A 15,218-nucleotide genomic window follows, 5' to 3' on the forward strand; every position below is an offset into this window, starting at 1 on the left:
CCAAGCATAAAACCTTCATGTGCTTTCGGTGCAAATTTTGAAGTGTGATGTGGATCCTTGATCCGGCACCTAGCACCAAATACTCTGAAGTAGCTTACGTTTGGCTTCTTACTAGTTAGGAGCTCATAGGATGTTTTCTTCAGAAGCTTGTGAAGATAAACACGATTGATGACATGACATGCAGTATCAATGGCTTCAGGCCAGAATTTTCTTGGAGTCTAGTATTCGTCAAGCATCGTCCGAGCCATCTCAATAAGGGTTCTGTTCTTGCGCTCCATGATGCCATTCTACTGAGGTGTGTAAGGGGCAGAAAACTCATGAGTGATACCTAAGGTGTCAAGATAGAGGTCGAGGCCCGTGTTCTTGAATTTTGTGCCGTTGTCACTCCTAATGTGCTTGATCTTGACGCCATAGTTGTTCATGGTGTGGTTTGCGAAGCGTCTGAAGACATCCTGCACTTCAGTCTTGAAGAGAATTATGTGCACCCAAGTGTATCTTGAATAATCATCAACAATAACGAAACCATAGAGACAAGCAGTAGCAGTGAGAGTAGAGTAGTGAGTGGGACCAAACAAGTCCATGTGGAGCAACTCAAAAGGTCGAGATGTAGTCATGATTGTCTTTGAGGGATGCTTGGCCCTTGTCATCTTCCCAGCTTCACAAGCACCACATAGATGATCTTTCTTGAACTTGACGTCTTCGATGCCTATGACGTGCTTCTTCTTGGCGAGAGTGTGTAGGTTCCTCATGCCAGCATGCCCTAGCCTCCGATGCCAGAGCCAGCACTCTGAAGACTTAGCTAGAAGACATACGGCCATCTGTGGTCCTGCTGAGAAATCTACCATGTACAGATCATCTTTCCTGTACCCTTCGAAGACTAGAGACTTGTCAGATTCCATTAGTACAAGAAAACAATATTTTCCAAATAGCACAATCATGTTTAAGTCACAAAGCATTGAGACAGACATTAAATTGAAACCAAGGGATTCAACAAGCATCACTTTGTCCATGTGCTGATCCCTTGAGATTGCAACTCTACCTAGTCCCAATACCTTGCTTTTACCAGTGTCAGCGAATGTGATGTGACTTTTATCACATGGACGTAAGGTTGAGTCCATGAGAAGACTTCAATCACCAGTCATGTGGTTAGTGCATCCGCTGTCCATAATCCATTCTGTCGCACGAGGTGTCGTACCCTACAGTGCAGTTAGGAGGATAGGCTTCACGAAGAGTGTTGTGAAGCATAAGTATTTGACGCACAAGAGGATTATCAAAGCTTAGGTCAAGGTTAGGACTCATAGTATGACTGGCAAGCGATTCAGATGTGAAATACATAGTAAGATCATTTGGGCATTTTATCTTGCGTCCCACAATGTGTTTTAGGTCCCCAACAATAGCATCAGACGCCTTTGATTTCAGGCTGGAGACCTTCCTCTGCAAAAGAAAGTTAATTCTTCTTCACCACCCACATCTTCAGGGGTGGCTTAGAAGCAATGAGTCTAAGTGCAGCATCTGAGAATTTTGGCTTTGGAGCCCTAGCAAATAGCCTTGCAGGAGAAGCATAATACTCATATGAATAAGCAGAAAAGTTCTTAGTTCTATGAACATAGCGGTTTGAAGACACACGCTCATATTCATAAGTCTGAGTATGGTTTCCCTGCAAAACATTGGCGTTAGGGTGACTCAGGTGAGTCCTGTATCTGTATGAAGCCTTTGGGCCATATGAAGCCATAGGTCTGGGGTTTGTCTTCTTTCTGGGTGGTGTCCTGATGACATTCACATGAAGATTATCAATACACTGCTTAGGTACCCAGATCTTCTTCATAGGTGGTCCATTCCTGCAGTTAGTACCAATATACCTGGCAAACACTTCACCATTCTGATTCTTAAACAATTTATAGTTCGCATCAAAGGATTCATCAATGATAATACGTTAGCGCAAGTGAAACCAGATAGGGTGGATGGATCTACTGAAGGTTCCTTTGCAGCAACCCATGTGGTTTTGGGGTACTTCTCAGGCTTCCAGTATGACCCATCAACATTCATTTTCCTCTCGAACCCAATACCCTCTTTTCTAGGGTTTCGGTTCAGAATCTGCTTTTTGAGGACATCACATAATGTCTGATGCCCTTTGAGGCTTTTGTACATCCCTGTATCAATCAGTGTCTTCAACCTGGCATTCTCATCAACAATAGTAGTGGTATCATCAACAGAGGGTTAGTTACCTCATCAGCAGTTGAAGATATTGCAACAGGAGCAGTAGAACATCCAGCAACAGAAACAGTGTTACCATGCTCAATGCATTTTAAACATGGTGGTTCAAATCCTTCCCGAGCGGGACTGATCTGTTGAGCGTGAAGTGACTCGTTCTCCTTTTGAAGATCTTCATGATCCGATCTCAATTTCTCAAGTTCCTGCTTCCTTTGAAGATAATCGTAGGAAAGCCTTTCATGAGATGTTGAGAGGGTTTCATGACGACCTTCAAGTTCCTGGTACTTAACATGAAGATTTTTATGTCTTCAATTAAGGACTGAGTCTTAGTCATTTCCGCGTCCAACAGGTCATCGCTTTTGTCTAAAAGTTTTTGAATATGTTCCATAGCTTTCTGTTGTTCAGTTGCAATTTTAGCAAGTTTTTTGTAGCTAGGTTTGGATTCACAATCAGAGTCATCTTCACTTGATGTTTGAAAGTAAGCATCGCGTAGGTTTACCTTGGCACCACATGCCATGAAGCAGTAAGTGGGAGCGGAGTCGTCCTTGTCACTGGCATCAACTTTGGTGATGGATGCATTGTCTTCAGTGTTGAAGATGGATTTGGCAACGTAGGCTGAAGTTAAGGCCAGACTTGCAACGCCAGAGTCAGACTCCTCCTCAGACTCCACCACTTCCGCCTCCTCAGAAGCAGACTCCTCCTCTGAATCCATTTCCTTGCCAACAAAAGCACGAGGCTTGCCATACAAGCTTTTCTTGTGTGATGAAGACTTGGAAGAGGACTTGGAAGAAGATTTTGAGTATTTCTTCTTCTTCTTGTCATCAGAATCATATTCCTTTCTCTTCTTCTTTTTCTTCTCATTGTCCCACTGTGGACACTCAGAGATGTAGTGGCCAGGTTTCTTGCACTTGTGACAGGTTCTCTTCTTGTGGTCTTGGGAAGAAGCTTCATCATTTCTTGAGCTGGATCGTGAAGACTTTCTGAAGCCTTTCTTCTTAGTGAACTTCTGGAACTTCTTCACAAGCATAGCAAGCTCCTTTCCAAGGTCTTCAGCTTCACCAGAACTGCAGTCAGATTCTTCTTCAGACGAGGAAACAACCTTTGCCTTCAAAGCGCGAGTTCGGCCATAATTGGGACCATAGATATCTCTTTTCTTAGATAGCTGGAGCTCATGTGTGTTGAGCCTCTCAAGTATGTCAGATGGATCGAGTGTCTTGAAGTCAGGGCGTTCTTGAATCATAACAGCTAGAGTGTCAAATGAGCTATCAAGAGATCTCAGAAGCGTCTTGACGATTTCATGCTTGGTGATCTCAGTGGCGCCGAGAGCCTGAAGCTCGTTTGTGATGTCAGTGAGACGATCAAACGTGAGCTGGACATTTTCATTGTCATTTCTCTTGAAGCGGTTGAAGAGGTTGCGTAGGACACTGATTCTTTGATCTCTCTGAGTTGAAACACCTTCATTGACCTTGGACAGCCAGTCCCAGACTAGCTTCGAAGTTTCCGAAGCACTCACACGGCCATACTGCCCTTTGGTCAGATGACCACAGATGATGTTCTTCGCAGTAGAATCGAGTTGAATGAACTTCTTGACATCAGTAGGGGAGACACCTTCACCAGTCTTGGGAACGCCGTTTTTGACGACATACCATAGATCGACATCAATGGCTTCAAGATGCATACGCATCTTATTCTTCCAGTAGAGATATTTAGTGCCATCGAAGACAGGGCACGCAACAGAGACTTTGATTATCCCTGCAGTCGACATAGCTAAACTCCAGGTGGTTAAACCGAATCACACAGAACAAGGGAGCACCTTGCTCTAATACCAATTGAAAGTGCTAGTTATCAACTAGAGGGGGGGGGGGTGAATAGGTGATTTTTATGAAAGTCTTCAAAACATGAAAGTTTCAAAGACAACCACGAAATCAGGACCTATAAACATGCAGCGGAAGATGAACTACACTAGACAAGCCATAGTCAAACAAGTATGAAGCTAAAGCATGATGACATATAACAGCTAGGTAGTAGGATCAGGATGGAAGATAGTTCAAAGCCAATCAGAACAAGTAGTCACACAGTGAAGTCAAACAGGCATAGCAATCAGGCAATGACTTCACAAAGACGAACTGTAAGTAAGGAGAGTAAGAGATAGAACCAGTGCGTTGTGAAGACAAGGATTTGTTCGACCAGTTCCAGTTGCTGTGACAACTGTACGTCTGGTTAGGGAGGCTGAGATTGAACTCAGAAGACCGTGTCTTCACCTTATTCCCCTTGAGCTAAGGACACACAGTCCTCGCCCAATCACTCTGGTAAGTCTTCAAGGTAGACTTCCAAACCTTCATAGACTTTGTTCACCGAAATCCACAATTACTCTTGGATGCTTAGAACGCGACGCCTAACCGGCTGGAGGATTCACAGTCCTCAAGTGTAACAAGTCTTCAGATCACACGGACAGAAAGACTTCAGTGATGCCAAACACTCTTTGGGCTCTGGGTGTTTTGGGCTTTTGTCCTCACAAGGATTTCTCTCTCAAACTCTTCGGAGGTGGGTTGCTCTCAACGACAAAAGCCGTGCACTAACTCTAAGCAGCCACCAATTTATGGTGTAGGGGGTGGGCTATTTATAGCCACTGGGCAACCCGACCTGATTTGTCCGAAATGACCCTGGGTCACTAAGGAACCGACACGTGTCACAACGGTCAGATTTCAAACACACGCGACAGCTTGACTTGGGCTACAAGTAAAGCTGACTTATCCTACTCTGGATAAGATTTGCTCTCATTGTCTTCGCTCGAAGACATAGGATTTTGGTTGAGCATCACATCAGTCACTCTGACTTTGTTTACTTGGACCCCACTTAACAGTGCGGTGGTTCCTATGACTCAACAAAGAAGAAAAGAAACAACAAAACTACTAAGTCTTCGCGCTCCATAGTCTTCACTTAATGTCTTCTTCTGTCATAGTCTTCAATGTGAATATCTTCACGTACCACCAATATCTTCAATGTCTTCATACATTTTTAGGGGTCATCTCCGGTAGGTAAACCGAATCAAAGAGGGACTACTACCTGTGTTATCCTGGAATTCTCACAAACACATTAGTCCCTCAACCACGTTTGTCGTCAATACTACAAAACCAAACTAGGGATGGAAGTAGATGCACTTACACTCCATCTCCAAAGCACCATCATGATCACCATCATCACCGGTGCGACACCTTGATCTCCATCGTAGCATCGTTGTCGTCTCGCCAACTATTTCTTCTACGACTATTGCTACCTCTTAGTGATAAAGTAAAGCAATTAAATGGTGATTGCATTTCATACAATAAAGCGACAACCATATGGCTCCTGCCAGTTGCCGATAACTCCGTTACAAAACATGATCATCTCATACAATACAATTTAGCATCATGTCTTGACCATATCACATCACAACATGCCCTTCAAAAACAATTTAGACTTCGTCTAGTTTGTTGTTGCAAGTTTTACGTGGCTGCTATGGGCTGAGCAAGAACCGTTCTTACATACGCATCAAAACCACAACGATATTTCGTCAAGTATGTGCTGTTTTAACCTTCAACAAGGACCGAGCGTAGCCACACTCGATTCAACTAAAGTTGGAGAAACTGACACCCGCCAGCCACCTGTGTGCGAAGCACGTCGGTAGAACCAGTCTCGCGTAAGCGTACGCGTAATGTCGATCCGGGCCGCTCCATCCAACAATACCGCCGAATCAAAGTATGACATGCTGGTAAGCAGTATGACCTGTATCGCCCACAACTCACTTGTGTTCTACTCGTGCGTATAACATCTACGCATAAACCTGGCTCGGATGCCACTGTTAGGGAATGTAGTAATTTCAAAAAAATTCCTATGCACAAGCAAGATCATGGTGATGCATAGCAACGAGAGGGGAGAGTGTTGTCCATGTACCCTCGTAGACCGAATGCGGAAGCGTTATGACAATGCGGTTGATGTAGTCGTACGTCTTCACGATCGACCGATCATGTGCCGAATGTACGGCACCTCCGTGATCTGCACACGTTCAGCTCGGTGACGTCCCATGAACTCACGATCCAGTAGAGCTTCGAGGGAGAGCTTCATCAGCACAACGGCGTGATGACGGTGATGATGAAGCTACCGGCGCAGGGCTTCACCTAAGCACTACGACGATACGACCGAGGTGGATTATGGTGGAGGGGGGCACCGCACACGACTAAGAGATCAATGATCAACTTGTGTGTCTATGGGGTGCCCCCCTCCCTCGTATATAAAGGAGTGGAAGAGGGGGAGGGCCGGCCCTCTACTATGGCGCGCCCTGGGGAGTCCTACTCCCACCGGGAGTAGGATTCCCCCCTTCCAAGTAATAGGAGTAGGAGAGAAGGAAGGGGAAGAGAGAAGAGAAGGAAGGAGGGGGCACCGCCCCTCGGACTAGGCCTTGGGGGGGGGGCGGCCTGCCCTAGGAAGCTCCTCTCTCTCTTCCCTAAAGCCCAATAAGGCCCATATACTCCCCGGCGAATTCCCGTAACTCTCCGATACTCTGATAAATACCCGAACCACTCAGAACCTTTCCGATGTCCGAATATAGCCTTCCAATATATCGATCTTTACGTCTCGAACATTTCAAGACTCCTCGTCATGTCCCTAGATCATCCTTAAAGACTCAATCCGATAAGATAACTTCAAAGGGAAAACTCAATCCATTACAAGAGAGTAGAGGGGGAGAAACATCATAAGATGCAACTATAATAGCAAAGCTCGTGATACATCAATCTCGTGCCAAATCAAGAACACGAGAGAGAGAGAGAGATCAAACACATAGCTACTGGTACATACTGATACATCCATTTTGCATCATGCTTTTATATCAATATTTATTGCATTATGGGCTGTTATTACACATTATATCTCAATACTTATGGATATTCTCTCTTATTTTACAAGGTTTACCATGAAGAGGGGGAATGCCGGCAGCTGGAATTCTGGCTGGAAAAGGAGCAAACGTTGGAAACCTATTCTGCACAGCTCCAAAAGTCCTGAAACTCCACGAAACAACTTTTCGGGATTAATAAGAATTTCTGAGCGAAAGAAATATGCCAGGGGGCCCATACCCTGTCCAGGAGACAGGGGGCGCGCCCCCCTATAGAGCGCGTCCCCCTATCTCCTAGGCCCCCTAGTGGGCCTCCGACGTCCATCTTCTGCTATATCATCACTTTTACCCTAGAAAAAATTGTGGGCAAGCTTACGGGACGAAACTCCACCGCCACAAGGCGGAACCTTGGCGGAATCAATCTAGGGCTCCGGCAGAGCTGTTCTGCTGAGGACACTTCCCTCCGGGAGGGGGAAATCATCACCAATGTCATCACCAACGATCCTCTCATCTAGAGGGGGTCAATCTCCATCAACATCATCACTAGCACCATCTCCCCTCAAAATCCTAGTTCATCTCTTGTATCCAATCTTGTATCAAAACCACAAATTGGTACCTGGGGGTTGCTAGTAGTGTTGATTACTCCTTGTAGTTGATGCTAATTGGTTTACTTGGTGGAAGATCATATGTTCAGATCCTTTATGCATATTATTACTCCTCTGATTATGAACATGAATATGCTTTGTGAGTAGTTACGTTTGTTCTTGAGGACATGGGTGAAGTCTTGCTATTTGTAGTCATGTGAATTTGGTATTCGTTCGATATTTTGATGAGATGTATGTTGTCTTTTCCTCTAGTGGTGTTATGTGAACGTCGACTACATGACACTTCACCATTATTTGGGCCTAGAGGAAGGCATGGGGAAGTAATAAGTAGATGATGGGTTGCTAGAGTGACAGAAGCTTAAACCCTAGTTTATGCGTTGCTTCGTTAGGGGTTGATATGGATCCATATGTTTAATGCTGTGGTTAGGTTTACCTTAATACTTCTTTTGTAGTTGCGGATGCTTGCAATAGGGGTTAATCATAAGTGGGATGCTTGTCCAAGTTAGGGCAGTACCCAAGTACCAGTCCACCCACATATCAAATTATCAAAGTACCGAACGCGAATCATATGAACGTGATGAAAACTAGCTTGACGATAATTCCCAATGTGTCCTCGGGAGCTTCTTTCTCATTATTAGAAATTGTCCATGCTTATCCGTTGCTACATAAAGGATTGGGCCACCTTGATGCACTTTATTTACTTTATTTACTTGTTACTGGTTACTATTTATCTTATCACAAAACTATCCATCACCTACAATTTCAGTGCTTGCACAGAAAACCTTACTGAAAACCGCTTATCATTTCCTTTTGCTCCTCATTGGGTTCGACACTCTTACTTATCGAAAGGACTATGATAGATCCCCTACACTTGTGGGTCATCAAGACTCTTTTCTGGCGCTGTTGCCGGGGAGTGTAGCGCTTTTGGTGAGTGGAACTTGGTAAGGAAACATTTATATAGTGTGCTGAAATTTTCTGTTACTTGTCACTATGGAAACTAATCCTTTGAGGGGCTTGTTTGGGGTATCTACACCCCAACCAGAAGAGCAAAGAGTTGCTCCTCAACCTACTGAACTTTATGAAAATATTTACTTTGAGATTCCTTCGGGTATGATAGAAAAACTGCTAGTTAATCCATTTGCAGGAGATGGAACATTGCATCCCGATTTACACCTTATCTTTGTGGATGAAGTTTGTGGATTATTTAAGCTTGCAGGTATTCCCGATGATGTTGTCAAAAGGAAGGTCTTCCCTTTATCTTTGAAGGGAGATGCATTGACATGGTATATGCTGATAGTGAATGGGTAAGCCCTGTCCATTGTGTTCCTAAAAAGGAAGGTATTACCGTTGTTCCTAATGATAAAGATGAATTGACCCCGCAAAGAATTATTATAGGTTATAGGATGGTAATTGATTTCTGTAAGTTAAATAAAGCTACTAAGAAAGATCATTACCCTTTACCTTTTATTGATCAAATGCTAGAAAGACTATCCAAACACACTCGTTTCTGCTTTCTAGATGGTTATTCTGGTTTCTCTCAGATACCTGTGTCAGCGAAGGATCAATATAAAACTACTTTTACTTGCCCTTTTGGTACTTTTGTTTATAGACGTATGCCTTTTGGTTTATGTAATGCACCTGCTACCTTTCAAAGATGCATGATGGCTATATTCTCTGATTTTTGTGAAAAGATTTGTGAGGTATCCATGGATGACTTCTCAGTCTATAGATCCTCCTTTGATGATTGTTTGAGCAACCTTGATCGAGTTTTGCAGAGATGCGAAGACACTAGTCTCGTTCTGAATTGGGAAAAGTGTCACTTTATGGTTAATGAAGGCATTGTCTTGGGGCACAAGATCTCCGAGAGAGGTATTGAAGTTGATAAAGCCAAGGTTGATGCTATTGAAAAGATGCCATGTCCCAAGGACATAAAAGGTATAAGAAGTTTCCTTGGTCACGCCGGTTTTTATAGGAGGTTCATTAAGGACTTTTCTAAAATCTCTAGGCCTCTAACTAATTTATTTCAAAAAGATATTCCTTTTGTCTCTGATGATGATTGTGTAGAAGCATTTGAAGTACTTAAGAAAGCTTCGATCACTGCACCTATTGTTCAGCCGCCTGATTGGAATTTACCTTTTGAAATTATGTGTGGTGCTAGTGATTATGCTGTAGGTGTTGTTCTAGGGCAAAGAGTCGATAAGAAATTGAATGTTATCCAGTATGCTAGTAAGACTCTTGATATTGCCCAGAGGAATTATGCTACTACTGAAAAAGAGTTCTTAGCAGTTGTATTTGCATGTGATAAGTTTAGACCTTATGTTGTTGATTCCAAAGTTACTATTCACACTGATCATGCTGCTATTAAATATCTTATGGAAAAGAAAGATGCTAAGCCTAGACTCATTAGATTGGTTCTCTTGCTCCAAGAATTTGACTTGCATATTGTTGATAGAAAGGGAGCTGAGAACCCCCTTGCAGATAACTTGTCTAGGTTAGAGAATGTTCTTGATGACCCACTGCCTATTAATGATAGCTTTCCTGATGAACAATTAGCGATCGTCAATGCTTCTCGTACTGCTCCTTGGTATGCTGATTATGCTAATTACATTGTCGCTAAATATATACCGCCTAGTTTCACATACCAGCAAAAGAAATAGTTCTTTTATGATTTAAGACATTACTTCTGGGATGATCCACACCTTTATAAAGAAGGAGTAGATGGTGTTATTAGACGTTGTGTGCCTGAGCATGAACAAGAACAGATTCTACGTAAGTGTCACTCTGAATCTTATGGAGGACACCACGTTGGAGATAGAACTGCACACAAGGTACTACAATCTGGTTTTTATTGGCCTACTGTCTTCAAAGATGCTCGTAAGTTTGTCTTATCTTGTGATGAAAGTCAAAGAATAGGTAACATTAGTAGACGTCAAGAAATGCCTTTGAATTATTCTCTTGTTATAGAACCGTTTGATGTTTGGGGCTTTGATTATATGGGACCTTTTCCTGCCTCTAATGGTTATACACATATTTTAGTTGCTGTTGATTATGTTACTAAGTGGGTAGAAGCTATTCCAACTAGTAGTGCTGATCATAACACTTCTATTAAAATGCTTAAAGAAGTTATTTTTCCGAGGTTTGGAGTCCCTAGATATCTTATGACTGATGGTGGTTCACATTTTATTCATGGTGCTTTCCGTAAAATGCTTGCTAAGTATGATGTCAATCATAGAATCGCATCTCCATATCATCCGCGGTCTAGTGGTTAAGTAGAGTTGAGCAATAGAGAGATCAAATTAATTTTGCAAAAGACTGTGAATAGATCTAGAAAGAATTGGTCCAAAAAACTTGATGATGCATTATGGGCCTATAGAACTGCATACAAAAATCCTATGGTATGTCTCCTTATAAGATGGTTTATGGAAAAGCGTGTCATTTACCTCTTGAACTTGAACATAAAGCATACTGGGCTATCAAAGAGCTCAATTATGACTTCAAACTTGCCGGTGAGAAGAGGTTAGTTGATATTAGCTCACTTGATGAATGGACAACCCAAGTGTATGAGAATGCCAAGCTATTCAAAGAAAAAGTCAAACGCTGGCATGATAAGAGGATACAAAAGCGTGAGTTTAACGTAGGAGATTATGTGTTATTATTCAACTCTCGTTTAAGATTTTTTGCAGGAAAACTTCTCTCAAAATGGGAAGGTCCCTACGTTATCGAGGATGTCTATCGTTCTGGTGCTATAAAAATCAACAACTTCGAAGCCACAAATCCGAGGGTGGTAAACGGTCAAAGAATTAAACATTATATTTCAGGTAATCCTATCAATGTTGAAACTAATATTATTGAAACCGTGACTCCTGAGGAATACATAAGGGACACTTACCAGAACGTTCCAGACTCCGAAAAGGCATAGGTATGTGGTACGGTAAGTAAACCGACTCCAAAACAACTCCAATAGCAATTTTTAAAATGTTTTGGAATATTTAAGAATTTTAGGAAGAAAGAAGTAGTCCGAAAGGGACACGAGGCTCCCACGAGAGTGGAGGGCGCGCCCCCTGTCTCGTGGGCACCTCGTGTGCCTCCCGGACTCTATTTTCTTGCACGTTACGTATTTTGGTCGGTAAAAAATCATTATATATACTCCCGAAGGTTTTGACCACCGCATCACGCAAATATCCTCTGTTTTTGTTTCGAGCTGTTTCCGTTGCAGATTTAGAGCACCATGACTTCACCCTCCTCCAACAACGAAGACAAGGATGCTTGGCTTTTGAAGATAGAGCTGAAAAGAGAAGAACCAGAAGAGATCAACAAGGATGAAGGGATCAAGAAAGCCATGGAGGTTCAAGCTCTGGCGGTGAAAGAAGAAGACATCCCTCAATCTTTACCTAACCTCTTTACTCCAACAGAGATTGAAGCTTTCAAGATGATTGAGTTAGCTCGCATACAGAACAAGTATCTCACACAGGAGAATATTCTGTTGAAGGGTCATATTGCTGGGCTTAAGGGCATTATCCGCAAGTTGGAGGAACTTTTACCCTCAATGTGCGATTATCCACCGTCATCATCACCACCTCCATCACCTCCTAGTACATAATAACATGGGTATGGGCACTCCCCTCGGCAACTGCCAAGCTTGGGGGAGGTTCCCCGGTATCGTATCACCATCACACTCCTATCTTTACCGCTTTATTTAGTTCGATCTTTTTAGTAGTATCTTGAGCTAGTAGATTGAAGTTTCGATATCAAGTAGTTTCGAGTTTTGCTTTGTGATCTCTTTTTGTATTCGAGTCCGTGAGTTATCTATAATAAAGATTAGTGTTGAGTCAAGGGCTTTGCTATGTTGCTATGATCTTGAGAAAGTAGAAAGAATAAAATAGTTCATATTGATCTTATGGATAGTGATAACTTCACACATAGAAAGTATGAGGCATAAAAATTGTTGAGAGTTGATAAACTTAGCCTTGGTCATCGTTGCAATTAATAGGAAGTGATAAGGAAAGAGGGGTTCACATATAAATATATTATCTTGGACACATTTTATAGTTGTGAGCACTCATTAGGTATGACATGCTAAAAGAGTTGACATTGGACAACAAAGACAACGTAATAGTTTATGTTTTCCAACATCTCAGTTAAAGTATATTGTCATTGACCTTCCAAACATGTTGAGCTTGCCTTTCCCCCTCATGCTAGCCAAATTCCTTGCACCAAGTAGAGATACTACTTGTGCTTCCAAATATCCTTAAACCCAGTTTTGCCATGAGAGTCCACCATACCTACCTATGGATTGAGTAAGATCCTTCAAGTAAGTTGTCATCGGTGCAAGCAATAAGAATTGCTATCTAAATATGTATGACTTATTAGTGCAGAGAAAATAAGTATTGTACGAACTTGTTGTGGAAGTAATAAAAGCGACGGACTGCATAATAAAGGTCCACATACAAGGGGCAATATAAAGTGACGCTCTTTTGCATTAAGATTTTGTGCATGAACCCTAAACGCACATGACAACCTCTGCTTCCCTCTGCGAAGGGCCTATCTTTTACTTTATGTTTTTACTTTATGCTTGAGTCAAGGTGATTCCCACCTTTCCATTTTTCATTTTATCCTTTGGCAAGATCCTCGTGTTTGAAAGATCATGATATATATATCCAATTGGATGTAAGTTAGCATGGGCTATTATTGTTGACATCACCTAAAGGTGAATACGTTGGGAGGCAACACAATAAGCCCCTATCTTTCTCAGTGTCCGGCTGAAATTCCATAACCACAAGTACTGCGTGAGTGTAAACAATTGTGGAGGGCTACAAGATAGTTGAGTATGTGAACTTGCTGAAAAGCTCTATTGTTGACTCTTTCTGATGTTACGATAAATTGCAATTGCTTCAATGACTGAGATTATAGTTTGTTAGTTCCCGATGAAGTTTTTGAACCATACTTGACATTGTGAATTGGTTGTTACTTGAGCATAAGAAATCATATGTTAAAATCTATATATGTTGCTGTTACAAGAATAATCATGATTCCCTCATGTCCGTATTTTATTTTTATCGACACCTCTATCTCTAAACATGTGGACATATTTTTCAATTTTGGCTTTCGCTTGAGGACAAGCGAGGTCTAAGCTTGGGGGAGTTGATACATCCATTTTGCATCATGCTTTTATATCAATATTTATTGCACTATGGGCTGTTATTACACATTAAATCTCAATACTTATGGCTATTCTATCTTATTTTACAAGGTTTACCATGAAGAGGGGGAATGCCGGCAGCTGGAATTCTGGCTGGAAAAGGAGCAAACGTTGAAAACCTATTCTGCACAGCTCCAAAAGTCCTGAAACTCCACGAAACAACTTTTTGGAATTAATAAGAATTTTTGAGCGAAAGAAATATGCCAGGGGGCCCACACCCTGTCCAGGAGACAGGGGCGCCCCCCCTATAGGGCGCGCCCCCTATCTCCTAGGCCCCCTGGTGGGCCTCCGGCGTCCATCTTCTGCTATATCATCACTTTTACCCTGGAAAAAATTGTGGGCAAGCTTATGAGACGAAACTCCGCCGCCACGAGGCGGAACCTTGGCAGAATCAATCTAGGGCTCCGGCAGAACTGTTCTGCCGGGGACACTTCCCTCCGGAAGGGGGAAATCATCACCAACATCATCACCAACGATCCTCTCATCGGGAGGGGGTCAATCTCCATCAACATCTTCACCAGCACCATCTCCTCTCAAAACCATAGTTCATCTCTTGTATCCAATCTTGTATCAAAACCACAAATTGGTGCCTGTGGGTTGCTAGTAGTGTTGATTACTCCTTGTAGTTGATGCTAATTGGTTTACTTGGTGGAAGATCATATGTTCAGATCCTTTATGCATATTATTACTCCTCTGATTATGAACATGGATATGCTTTGTGAGTAGTTACGTTTGTTCCTGAGGACATGGGTGAAGTCTTGCTATTAGTAGTCATGTGAATTTGGTATTCGTTCGATATTTTGATGAGATGTATGTTGTCTTTTCCTCTAGTGGTGTTATGTGAACGTCGACTACATGACACTTCACCATTATTTGGGCCTAGAGGAAGGCATGGGGAAGTAATAAGTAGATGATGGGTTGCTAGAGTGACAGAAGCTTAAACCCTAGTTTATGCGTTGCTTCGTTAGGGGTTGATATGGATCCATATGTTTAATGCTGTGGTTAGGTTTACCTTAATACTTCTTTTGTAGTTGCGGATGCTTGCAATAGGGGTTAATCATAAGTGGGATGCTTGTCCAAGTTAGGGCAGTACCCAAGTACCGGTCCACCCACATTGAAAGTGCGTTATGTCGACTAGAGGGGGGGTGAATAAGATATGACAATGATTACAATAAATGCATTACTACTTTTAGCCTTGCATTATATACGAAACACACAAAAGTGAGATAATATCAACAAGAGAACATAGTACTTCCATAAGAACCATATAGAAAGGTACCTCCGTTCGAAATTACTTATCGCAGAAATCTTTATCTTTACCTACTAATAAACC

The sequence above is a fragment of the Triticum dicoccoides genome, chromosome 5B, assembly GCF_002162155.2.
Source record: "Triticum dicoccoides isolate Atlit2015 ecotype Zavitan chromosome 5B, WEW_v2.0, whole genome shotgun sequence".
Lineage (NCBI taxonomy): Eukaryota > Viridiplantae > Streptophyta > Magnoliopsida > Poales > Poaceae > Triticum > Triticum dicoccoides.